The sequence below is a fragment of the Protopterus annectens genome, chromosome 2.part1 (assembly GCF_019279795.1).
Source record: "Protopterus annectens isolate FY-2018-M chromosome 2.part1, PAN1.0, whole genome shotgun sequence".
Classification (NCBI taxonomy): domain Eukaryota; kingdom Metazoa; phylum Chordata; order Ceratodontiformes; family Protopteridae; genus Protopterus; species Protopterus annectens.
The window spans coordinates 1,271,876,911-1,271,888,988 of NC_056729.1; the positions used below are offsets into that span (position 1 = coordinate 1,271,876,911).

At 38.6% G+C, this 12,078-nt stretch overlaps 2 non-coding genes across 2 annotated transcripts; one reads left to right on the forward strand and one right to left on the reverse strand.

Moving 5' to 3' along the window:
• The first annotated feature begins 7,000 nt into the window (after positions 1-7,000).
• On the forward strand, positions 7,001-7,107 carry LOC122795189. The gene has a single exon (XR_006363784.1). It is a non-coding gene; the product is annotated as a U6 spliceosomal RNA (small nuclear RNA).
• Positions 7,108-10,263: 3,156 nt separating this feature from the next.
• On the reverse strand, positions 10,264-10,370 carry LOC122795188. Its single transcript, XR_006363783.1, has one exon. It is a non-coding gene; the product is annotated as a U6 spliceosomal RNA (small nuclear RNA).
• Between the last annotated feature and the right edge of the window lie 1,708 nt (positions 10,371-12,078).

Consider the following 12,078-nt stretch of genomic DNA (forward strand, 5'->3'; position numbering starts at 1 on the left):
TAGTGCAACTGGGAACTATTTGTTAAGACAAATAAAAAAGAAAATTAATACCACAGGTGAGTAGGTGTACAACTCAATCAGATGTTTTGGCATTTGTGAAGTCTATAAATCTTTCAACATATTTGTTGTTGGTAGTAAATGTTTTCCATTTTATATGTAAATAGCTGAAATCACTGAAAAGTAAGGGTTTTGCCTCATCTGTTAACTTTTCTAACTGGTTAAGGTATTCTTCATGCTTTAAAGGGGTCACAGATGGGGGATCTATAACTGGTGTGTGCTAATTGTTGGGGGTGTAATTAGAACCTCAACCAGTGCCAGATTTGTACCATATGAAATTCTGGTGGCAGAAAATGTAGCTACAAATAAATAAATAAACCTCCAAATGTGTTAGTGGCTCTGAATGCATGGTAGGCATTGCACTGTGGAATGCAGGAAGTGCTCTAACTACAGTGGAGCCAGGTTGATCACTTTGAGCTTAAGGAAGGCCTCATGATCAGAGATTTTGTTGTGCAGACTATTGGAATACAGCACATGCTAACTTGTTATTATCTAGGTTGGAATTTCCTATGTTGGGGTGTGCAACCGGTGGACTCTATTTAAAAAAAACACTATGGGGGTAGCAAAAGTTTTAGTCATTATATGAAAATCAGGGCATAAAAGATGCTTGAAATCCCTGGCAAAGTGGGGAGGAATCTTCTCTATTGACTATTTCACCTCATCCAGATACACACTGGATTCTCACAGAATGACAGCAGTTTATTAGGCAATTATTAAAACAATAATTTTATTCTTGAATTTAGTCATCATTCTTGGTGACAACAGAATGCTGCTCATTGCCAGGACCTTGTCATCTTGAAAGTCATGAGCAGGGAGCTCAACAATGTTTCTATGCAACATTAATAGAATGATGATGATGCAGAGGGAAGCAGAATGTAAGAAAATGCTGCTGTTGGTGGGTTTTGGTGCAGCAAAAGCATTTGACAGAGTAAGCTGGGATTTAATGAGTAGGGCAATAGAAGCATCTGCATTTCTTGATGCATTAGTAAGCATAATTAGGAGGATATATTTGGGATCAGATGGAAAACGTAAAATGGAACAGTTTGTCACTGATAAGTTGTGTCTGAGCAGAGGAGCCAAACAAGGCTGCCCTCTTTCCCTTTTGTTATTTGCATTATATTTAGAACTATTGGCAAAGAAAATAATGGATTCAGAGATCGAGGATATAATTGGTATGGCAATCAAGACAAACTGGCTTTATTTGCAGATATGATTTTGTACTTGATAAAATCAGAAAATGACATATCACAGTTGTGGAACATTCTGAGACAGTTTCAAGTTTATTCCAGATATAAAATTAATGAAAACAAAGCAAAGGCTATAGCTGTGAATTATGCACCCATACATAAATTGGTTCAACAATACCCATAGATATGGGGACATGATAAAATGAACTATTTAGCACTATGGGTTAAAAAGGATTCTGATTTGACAGCTAAGGATATGTGGGAAGAAAGTAAAGAAAAGGTGCTACAAAAACTGAGAAACTGGAAGCTCTTCTTTATCAATATGGAAAGCAACATACAAGGAGTGAAAAATGTTTTAATCCCTTAAGTTTTATATACAGGTCAGGCATATTTTTATCAACCACAGGAAATGTTGTGGACAGTAATTAATAAAGAGTTGAATGATTTTGTCTGGAGGGGAAGATGGCAAGGGTTGAATGGGATACGTTGGTCTATACAATAGGACATGGTGGTTTATGATTGCCTATCTGAAGGAATATTTTAGAGCTATGCATTTAAGGTAAATATACATAATACAAGCAAAAAGCTGTATTTAGAGTGGAAAGAGATGACAATGATGAGGATGATGATGATGATGATGATGATGATAAAGCAAAGTGAGGGGGATCAAGAAATAAGGAAACAGTGGGATTTTGGATGCAGATCCTTAAAGAAAAAAAACAACAGCCACACACAATATTATAAGAGTCAGAAAGAATTCTAAGGACTAAGCCAACATGAGACTAGAGAATGGACATTCTGGTGATAGGGATGACGGTAATTAGGAGTACAGAGAACAGGCACGAGGGAGGCTGGAATTTACTGAAGAAAACTGGCAAAGGATCCAAGGTACTGGGAACAAATAACTAGAGAGGGAAAGGTAACAGAATAGGAAGAGGCCAAGAAGCCATTTGCACTGCAGGCTAGAGAATACCTCCCTTATCAGGGACTGATAGAGTATAGGCAAAGGGAAATGGGAATCGTAAGTGAAAGGCCTGCTCTTGTAGAGTTTTTAGCTGAATCTAGAATAGAAGCTGCTTTTAAAAAGGGAGACTCCGTAGAGCATACAAAATATTCCACTATAACTATAGGGATCAATAATAGGAGGTTATAAAAATTAAAAAGAAAGATTGGATAAGCAATTCACAAGGAAACAATGGGAGAACAAATGTTTGGCTCCCAAATATGAAACAAATTCTAGAATATTTAGAATTTTTTCTTGGAAGTATTTGCACAGGTAATTTTGTACTCAAGCAGACTGCAAAGAATTTCTCCTCAGGTAGGTGGCAGATGCTGGAGGTGTGATGGGGAAGAGAGAGGTAACTAGGAGCATATGTTTTGGAAGTATAATGAGCTGGCAAATGTTAAAAACTCCCCACAGAGTACTCTGTCAGAAATATTGGGTGAGCAAATGGGTGCAACTGCAGAAATTATTTTTTGAGCTGAGATAAAGGATATGAATCGCCTAGTTATTGTTAGGCCTTGTTAAGTTTATTTCTGGTGGCTGACAAAAAGCAATTAATAGAAAATGAAAATCAAAGCCTAAACCAACTGTATTAGAAGAAGAGAATACCGGAAGAGATAAAAGAACTGCAAGTGGGATCTTTAGAAAAGGGTGGGAACAAACTACACTGAAAAATGAAAATTATAGGCACAATACATGCAGACTAATGTTTTGGAGGAAAAGTGAGGTTTAAGCAAAGGCAGGAATTGAGTAATGCATGTAATGTTGGATTGATGATGCTTGTATAAAAGCACGTATGGGATGTGTAATGTTTGTAATGTGAGAACATGTTAATATGGTTTGTTTTCATCTATATAAATGTATGTATGCCTATGTCTTAAATGATGTCAATAAAGGTATTAAAAAGAAAAAAAAATTTCTCTGCATCAACCTCCAGAGTTAAATACCTAAGAATATTTATCTCATCATGATCCACTGATAGGGTATAATTGTATCTAGGGTGATACAGTGACATCCTTATTTCTTGCTCCTGAGAGGTAGCTATCACTCTATCCATTGCCAGTCTGTTAAGTGATGATTTTGTATGTCTTACAATGCAGTAACCAATGTCTAAGACATTTCTCTCTTAGAAATCTACAAGCCCAAAAGATTAACCGGACAGCAACTATACAGCTACTCAATAGCCTCAGCATGGACTAAACTATCCCTCACCTTCAGAACTATATCCAATACTTATGAATTCAAAAATGCCATAAAGGAAAATTTGCTAAACTTCTGGATCTGTCCCTGCATATGCCCAAGCTAAATCTTCTTACATAACCATGTACAATCTGCTCTGTATGTACTGCTTGTGTTTAATGTGCCTGTTCTATGTATTTACTGCTAGTAATAACTCTACCAGGTGGCATCTCTTCTCTAAACTCTTGATTTTGCTTATCCACTCATCTATCTACTGTATCAACTACCTCATTCATCTGTAGAATCTACCTCCTCTGACTGAGACATAACTTATAACTACTGCATTTTAGAAACTTAACTTGCACATATAGCCACCTCTGTAGTTAGATGTTTGAACTGTGTGTATCAATATTGTATCAATGTGCATATCGATACTGTATTCTGTTTGGGGCTTTTCTCCCAGGTCCTCTGCTGAAAAAGGGTTCATGTACATGGTTAACAAATGTCAAATAAATAAATGTCTTGGTTGTGCTGTAGGTTTATGGAACCTTACTAGTACAGAGTTCCAGTGCAGGTGACTCCCACTAACAGCAGATATGGGTGCAGATGCGGATGTGGTGTTAGAATTTGTACTAAGTGGATGAGGTAAGTTAGCAGGATGTTTAGGAGGCTTAAAAGGCTTAGGCAATTATTTCTTTATCAAGTCAACATATGTAGAAGTATTTGAAGGGATATTTTAATGCTATATAGTTAAGACTCATATACATAACACAAATAGAAGGTTATTCAAAGTGAAAAAAGGACGATGATGAAGCAGGATTCAAGAAATAAGGAGAATTGGATTCCGGATGCAGATCCTCAAGGACAGTAATAACAAACATACATAATCATAAAGTTGCAGAAAGCATTCTAAAAACTAAGCCAGCATTGGAATGGGGAGATGAGGTTGTGCCAATAGGGATTGCTGTAAGTAGGGATACCAGAAATAGTCTAGAGAGGATAGAATCCACTGGCGAAAACTTGTAAAGAAACCAAGGTATAGGGAGCAAATAACTAAAAAGAGAAAGGTAATAGACTGGGATGAGGCCAAAAAGAAGTTTGAATTGCAGATTAGAGACGGCCTTCCCTGTAGGAACTGATATTATAGTAAAGGCTAAGAGAAAGGGATAGGAGAGTCCTAAGTGAAACTGCTGTTGAAAAGGGAACATCTGTAGGGCACATAAAATATTGCAAAATACCAATAATAATCCATCAGAGAAGGTTAGACAATATTGGGAAGAGAGAGTGGAATAGCAATTCAAAAAAGAAGAATGGCTGGACATATATATGACTCTTAATTTTGTAACAAAGGCCAGAAGATTTAAGATTTTTGCTTGTAAGTGTTTGCACAGGCATTTTTTACCCTGACTAGACTTCAAAGAATTTTTCCTCAGGAAGATACCAATTGCTGATGATCTGATGGAGAAGAAAGAGGTAACTGGGAACATGTTTATTGGGAATGTAATGTGCTGACAGATTAAAAAAAAATCACTACAGAATACTCTGTCATTAGTATTGGGGGAGCAAATGGATGTAACTAAGGAAACAATTATTTTAAGCTGAAATGCAGGATCTGAATTACTAGACATAGTAAGACCTTATTAAATTAAATTATGTTGGCTACCAAAAAAGCATTTATTAGAAAATGGAAATCAAAGTCTAAACCAACTGTATTTTAAGTAATGAATATTGTAAGAAAGATTAAGAAACTGTAATATGGAACTTTAGAAAAGGGAAAGCAAATTACATAGAAATAAAGGGAATTTGCTGGAACAATACATGCAGAATATAGTTCAGGAGTGACGTTTAAGGGAAGGCAGGAATCAAGCAATTTATGTAATGCTGGACTGACAACAGTTATAAAGAAAGAAAACACATATGATGTATAATGTATATAAATGAAAAAATGTTGATATGGTTTGATTTTGTTTCTATTAATATATGTGTGCTATGTTTTAAGGAATAATTTAATCTTCTTCTTTCAGCTTTTCCTGGTTAGGGGTCACTACAGCGGATCACCTGCCCGCTCATGACTGGAAGTGAAGTTTTTACAGTGTCGAGTTGCCAGCCTGGTGCCCAACCTTCCACAGAAGGCACACATATGCATGCACTCATGCCAATCCATCTACAGCATGTCTCTGGGATGTGTGGGGAAACTGGAGCACCCGGAGAAAACCCACACAACCACAGGGAGGACATGTAGACTCCGCACAGAAGATACTCCAGCCGAGGATCGAACCAGAGAACCTCTTACTGTGAGGCGGCAATGCTAACTACTGCACCACAATGGTCGCTAAGGAATAATTTAATAAATGTGTTTAAAAAACATATATGGGAGTAATGTTTTAGTGCTGAAGTAGTACAGTGATGTTCTGGTGCTGTTTACCGACAGAAAGAGTGTTAGGTGGAGAGATTAGCCTCCAGTTTTGATAAATTGGTGTACCTTTCATAACTGGAAGTGGGTTCAGAGTAAACATGAGGCAGCTGCTAAACTGCCACAGAAAATCAAGTACAGGTATGCTGGCTAAGGATGAGAGTAAAGCAAGCTCAGACTCCGCATTGAAAGGTAGTGATTGAAAAGGATCTGAGAATCAGGTAATTTCCTAGTTAACAAATAAATACTTAAATTAAAAATAAATGAATGCAGGTGTCCATACACATGATCTCCCAGGAGCTCAATCTCACTGTCTTCACTATCTTATAAACTGATGGAACACAAGTTATGGCTGCCTAGTAGGCAATTACACATTTAAGCACCCATGATTACTTTCACCAGCTATCTATAAAAATCAGATTATTCTATAAATTAAATCATTAAGGCATTGCACGAGCTAAGGACTTTAGCACCAGCCTGTTCACCCATACAATCTGTCATTTTTATGTTCACCTCTGTTAATGAAAAAATATCCTGGATTTGTAGCAGCCATGATGGAGTATTCTCTGATTCCAGACAGTTAAATTCTATATCATCTTCCTCTAAAAGGATTAGCAAAACTTCAGATCCCAAGAATAATTCATTTGTGCAAGACCTTGGCATACAGCAATGTACCTCCTCTTTCTAAATATTACAGTGAGTCTTCAGAAAATTGGCATATTAACCTAAAGTATCCTATACAGATATGAATAATATGGTCTGCTTATCTACTCTGTGCCACAATCTAAAGTACACGCTGATGACACGGACAGCATGCATTAACTCTTACTCATTATTCAGCCATCATGATATGTTAAATGTTACATAGAGTAAGAAGTAATTACAATAAATAACTTTTGCATTTTGAGTAATGGTTCAATAGTAGCCACCTAGTACCTCATTTCTTGATGGCAGAGTGTCTAATAACTAGAAATTTGATTACTTCCTGACTACAAGCAAAATCTTAGAGCAGGTAGGAAAAGCAAAATATGATACATTTGTCTAGATTTTGCACTTTGTAGAGAAAAACATGAATAATATATTTAAGCTTAGATAGATTAAAAAATGAGAAAGCATTGCAGTGGTGAGGAAAAATGTTCACGGGACAAACCCCAGATTTTTGTGCTTGCTTTGGCAGCACATATACTAAAATTGGAATGATCCAGAGAAGATTAGCACAGCCCCTGCAAAAGGATGACATGCAAAATCATGAAGCTTTCCATATTTTGGGTGGAAGATTGGCAAAATGGTTAAGGTGTTTACCTTACAGCCACTGCTGTGATTGGTTAGCCACAAAATTGCCCACAAGGGCAGTTAGCCTACTACTAAATCTATAACCCTAGAGAGTCAAGAAAGAATATGTCATATATTCACTAATTGCTCTTCACAAAGACAGAATGGGACTGACTTAGAGAGTTCCCTTGAGGGCTAAGCCACTTTTACTCCAAGTGGTAACCATGTCCCAATTCAAGCACAGCCCTACTGCAGTACTCTTCCACCATGAAGAAGTACAGCACTGAAATGGGCTGTCCACATAGCCTACCAAAAGGAATAAAGAGGTAATCCAGGGAAGCAGACTATGCTAATTAACCACATGCTCTCCCCCACGAAAAAGCCTGCAATAAGGCATTTATGCATCTGAGTGATTCACAGAGTCCCTTGGCAGCATAAGTTCACATTCACCCATTACTTCCATTTGATGAGACTGCATTAGAGGTAAGTCCTGTGGATTTTAGTGGTGAGGTAGAGGTGTGTACATGAGTATAGCTACATATGTGAGGGTGTGCAGAGTGATGAGTGGCCTCATGTGTGAGTGTGTGGAACTGTGTATCTGCCTGAGTTCTCACAGTAGGGCGGTGAGTTAGGGGATAGGTAAGGTAGGTGTGTGTGTGTGTGTGTGTGTGTGTGTGTGTGTGTGTGTGTGTGTGTGTGTGTGTGTGTGTGTGTGTGTGTGTGTGTGTGTGTGTGTGTGTGTACTATGACTGGGTCACCCAGCACCCTGTACCAGTCCTTGAACTTGTATCCTACCCCCTTGTGCATAGTGAAGAGGAAAGAAAAAGGAAAGGAAATGGTCTGATTTGCTGTTCACAGCAGTCTGAAGCACAAGCCTCTTCCCTACCAGCTCTTCATTGGAAAAGCTAAAAAAAAGTAAAATGAAAATGAAGTGCTCTGATGTACTGCTCATGGTAGTCTGAAGCACGTCTCCTCCCTACCAGCTCTTCATTGGAAGACCAAGAGAAAAAAGAAAGGAAACACACTGACTGACTGCTCATAGCAGTCTGAAGCACACTCCCCTCCCAATCTTGCCTCCTCCCTACCAGAAATAGCACAAAAAAGTTGCTCTCTGTACCAGCATTCGGAAATGCCAGTAAAGAAAGAATGCAGGAACAGCACTCATATTTCACCCTCTAACAGGATGCATCCAGGGCACATGCCCCCTTCAGCCCATGCTTGCTTTGCTACTGGTCCTTTGCACTACAACTAGACACCAGCGATATTCTTACATCTTACCATAATTAAAAAAAAAAATAAGTTAAATGAAAAGGGGGGAAGTTTCAAACTCTATATTTTTCACCACACAATGCAGCTCCTTAGTAGAGTGTTAATCCTCTGAACTAGAACTAGACAACTGTGATCCATTTTAAATTGATTAAAGTTTACAAAAAAAAAAAAGTTAAAATGAGGGGGTTGATGTGCACCCTTGGCACTGAATGAACCTTCTCATGCCAGAGGCTTAACCCTATGTATTCTAACTGTGGTGGCTTTCTGATAGAGTGAGTTTTTTTACACTATAGAAAGTAAGAAACTGCAGTGTCTGTCATTATTCATTGACTGCAATGTTCTATGTTATACAGGACAGGGCACAAATGAGGGGCAATGTCAGGAATATTCTGTAAAATCTGGGACAGTTGAGAGGGATGGAATGTGTCTGTGTGAGAAGGCTGCAATACCTGTATATAGCCATGCTAGGTCTTCAGTACAAAGCCAGAAGGAACACTAGATGAAACTAGTGATTTTTTTTTAAATATTATTCCAAGTCATTTAAAACATTAATAGAGCAGCATGCCTACAAACACTATATGAAAGAGGGGATTTTTTTTTTTTTTATTATATTACTCCAAGTTACTTAATATGTTAATACAGTAAAAGGTCTAGCAACACAATCCAGTTTGTGGACAATAAGAAGAATGAAGCTCTTAAAGACTGGCATTATTGACAGATTGTAATCATCTGTGATTTATGAGGGGAAGAGGGTCAATCAGAGTGTTTCCTTTCTTTTTTCTCTTGCTCTTCCAATGAAGAGCTGGTAGGGAAGAGGCTTGTGCTTCAGACTGCTGTGAACAGCAAATCAGACCATTTCCTTCCCTGTTTTTTTTTTCCCTCTTCACTATACACAAGGGGGTAGGACACAAGTTCAAGGACTGGCACAGGGTGCAGCGTGACCCAGTCAGAGTACAGACACACACAAACACTCACACACACACATACACACACACACACACACACACACACACACACACACACACACACACACACACACACACACACATACACACACACACACACACACACACACACACACACACACACACACACGAGCGCGCGCGCACACGAGTGCACACACGCACACGAACATACACGTGCACATGCGCAGAAGTGCACACACGCACACACACACACACACACACACACACACACACACACACACACACACACACACACACACACACACACACACACCCCTACCTTACCAATCCCCTAACTAACCGCCCTACTGTGACAACTCAGGCAGATACATAGTTCCACACACTCACACCTGAGGCCACTCATCACACTGCAGGCACTCACACATGTAGTTATACTCATGTACACACCTCTACTTTGCCACTAAAATCCACAGGACTTACCTCTAATGCAGTCTCATCAAACGAAAGTAATGGGTGAATGAGAACTTATGCTGCCAACGGACTCTGTGAATCACTCAGATGCATAAATGCCTTATTGCAGGCTTTTTCATGGGGGAGAGCATGTGGTTAATTAGCATAGTCTGCTTCCCTGGATTGCCTCTTTCTTCCTTTTGGTAGGCTATGCGGACAGCCCATTTCAGTGCTGTACTTCTTCATGGTGGAAGAGTACTGCAGTAGGGCTGTGTTTGAATCGGGACTGGAGTAAAAGTGGCTTAGCCCTCAAGGGAACTCTCTAAGTCAGACCCATTCTGTCTTTGTGAAGAGCAATTAGTGAATATATGACATATTCTTTCTTGACTCTCAGTAGGGTTATAGATTTAGTAGTAGGTTAACTGCCCTTGTAGGCAATTTTATGGTTAACCAATCACAGCAGTGGCTGTAAGGTAAACACCTTAACCATTTTGCCAATCTTCCACCCAAAATATGGAAAGCTTCATGATTTTGCATGTCATCCTTTTGCAGGGGCTGTGCTAATCTTCTCTGGATCATTCCAATTTTAGTATATGTGCTGCCGAAGCAAGCACAAAAATCCGGGGTTTGTCCCGTGAACATTTTTTCCATACCACTGCAATGTTTTCTCATTTTTTTATTCCATCTAAGCTTAAATATATTATTCATTTTTTCTCTACAAAGAGCAAAATCTAGACAAATGTATCATATTTTGCTTTTCCTACCTGCTCTAAGATTTTGCTTGTAGTCAGGAAGAAATCAAATTTCTAGTTATCAGACACTCTGCCATCAAGAAATGAGGTACTAGGTGGCTACTATTGAACCATTACTCAAAATGCAAAAGTTATTTATTGTAATTACTTCTTACTCTATGTAACATTTAATATATCATGATGGCTGAATAATGAGTAAGAGTTAATCCATGCTGTCCGTGTCATCAGCGTGTACTTTAGATTGTGGCACAGAGTAGATAAGCAGACCATATTATTCATATCTGTATAGGATACTTTAGGTTAATATGCCAATTTTCTGAAGACTCACTGTAATATTTAGAAAGAGGAGGTACATTGCTGTATGCCAAGGTCTTGCACAAATGAATTATTCTTGGGATCTGAAGTTTTGCTAATCCTTTTAGAGGAAGATGATATAGAATTTAACTGTCAAGAATCAGAGAATACTCCATCATGGCTGCTACAAATCCAGGATATTTTTTCATTAACAGAGGTGAACATGAAAATGAAAGTTCGTATGGATGAATGGGCTGGTGCTAAAGTGCTTAGATCTTGCAATGCCTTAATGATTTAATTTGTTACATAATCTGATTTTTATAGATAGCTGGTGAAAGTAATCATGGGAGCATAAATGTGTAATTGCCTACTAGGCAGCCATAACTTGTTTTCCATCAATTTATAAGATAGTGAAGACAGTGAGATTGAGCTCCTGGGAGATCATGTGTATGGACACCTGCATTCATTTATTTTTAATTTAAGTATTTATTTGTTAACTAGGAAATTACCTGATTCTCAGATCCTTTTCAATCACTACCTTTCAATGTGGAGTTTGAGCTTGCTTTACTCTCATCCTTAGCCAGCCTAACTATACTTGATTTTCTATTGCAGTTTAGCAGCTGCCTCATGTTTACTGTGAATCCACTTCCAGCTATGAGAGGTGCACCAATTTATCAAAACTGGAGGCTAATCTTTCGATCTAACGCTCTTTCTGTCAGTAAACAGCACCAGAAAATCACTGTACTACTTCAGCTCTAAAAAAATACCCCAATATATGTTTTTTAAACACATTTATTAAATTATTCCTTAGCGGCCACAGTGTTGCAGAGGTTAATGTTGCCACCTCACAGCAAGAGGTTCTCCGGTTCGATCCTTGGCAGGGGTGCCTTCTGTGTGGAGTCTGCATGTCCTCCCTGTGGTTGTGTGGGATTCTTCACACATCCCAGAGACATGCTGTAGGTGGATTGGCTACTCCAAATTGGCCCTAGGCATGAGTGCGTGCATACGTGTGCCTTCTGTGGAAGGTTGGGCGCCAGGCTGGCAACTCAACACCGTAAAAACTTCACTGGCAATCATGAGCAGCCAGGTGATCCGCTATGGTGACCCCTAACTGGGAAAAGCCAGAAGAAGATTCAATTATTCTTTAAAACATAGCACACATGTATTAATAGAAATAAAATCAAACCATTTATATACATTATACATCATATGTGTTTTCTTTCTTTATAACTGTTGTCAGTCCAGCGTTACATAAATTGCTTGATTCCTGCCTTCC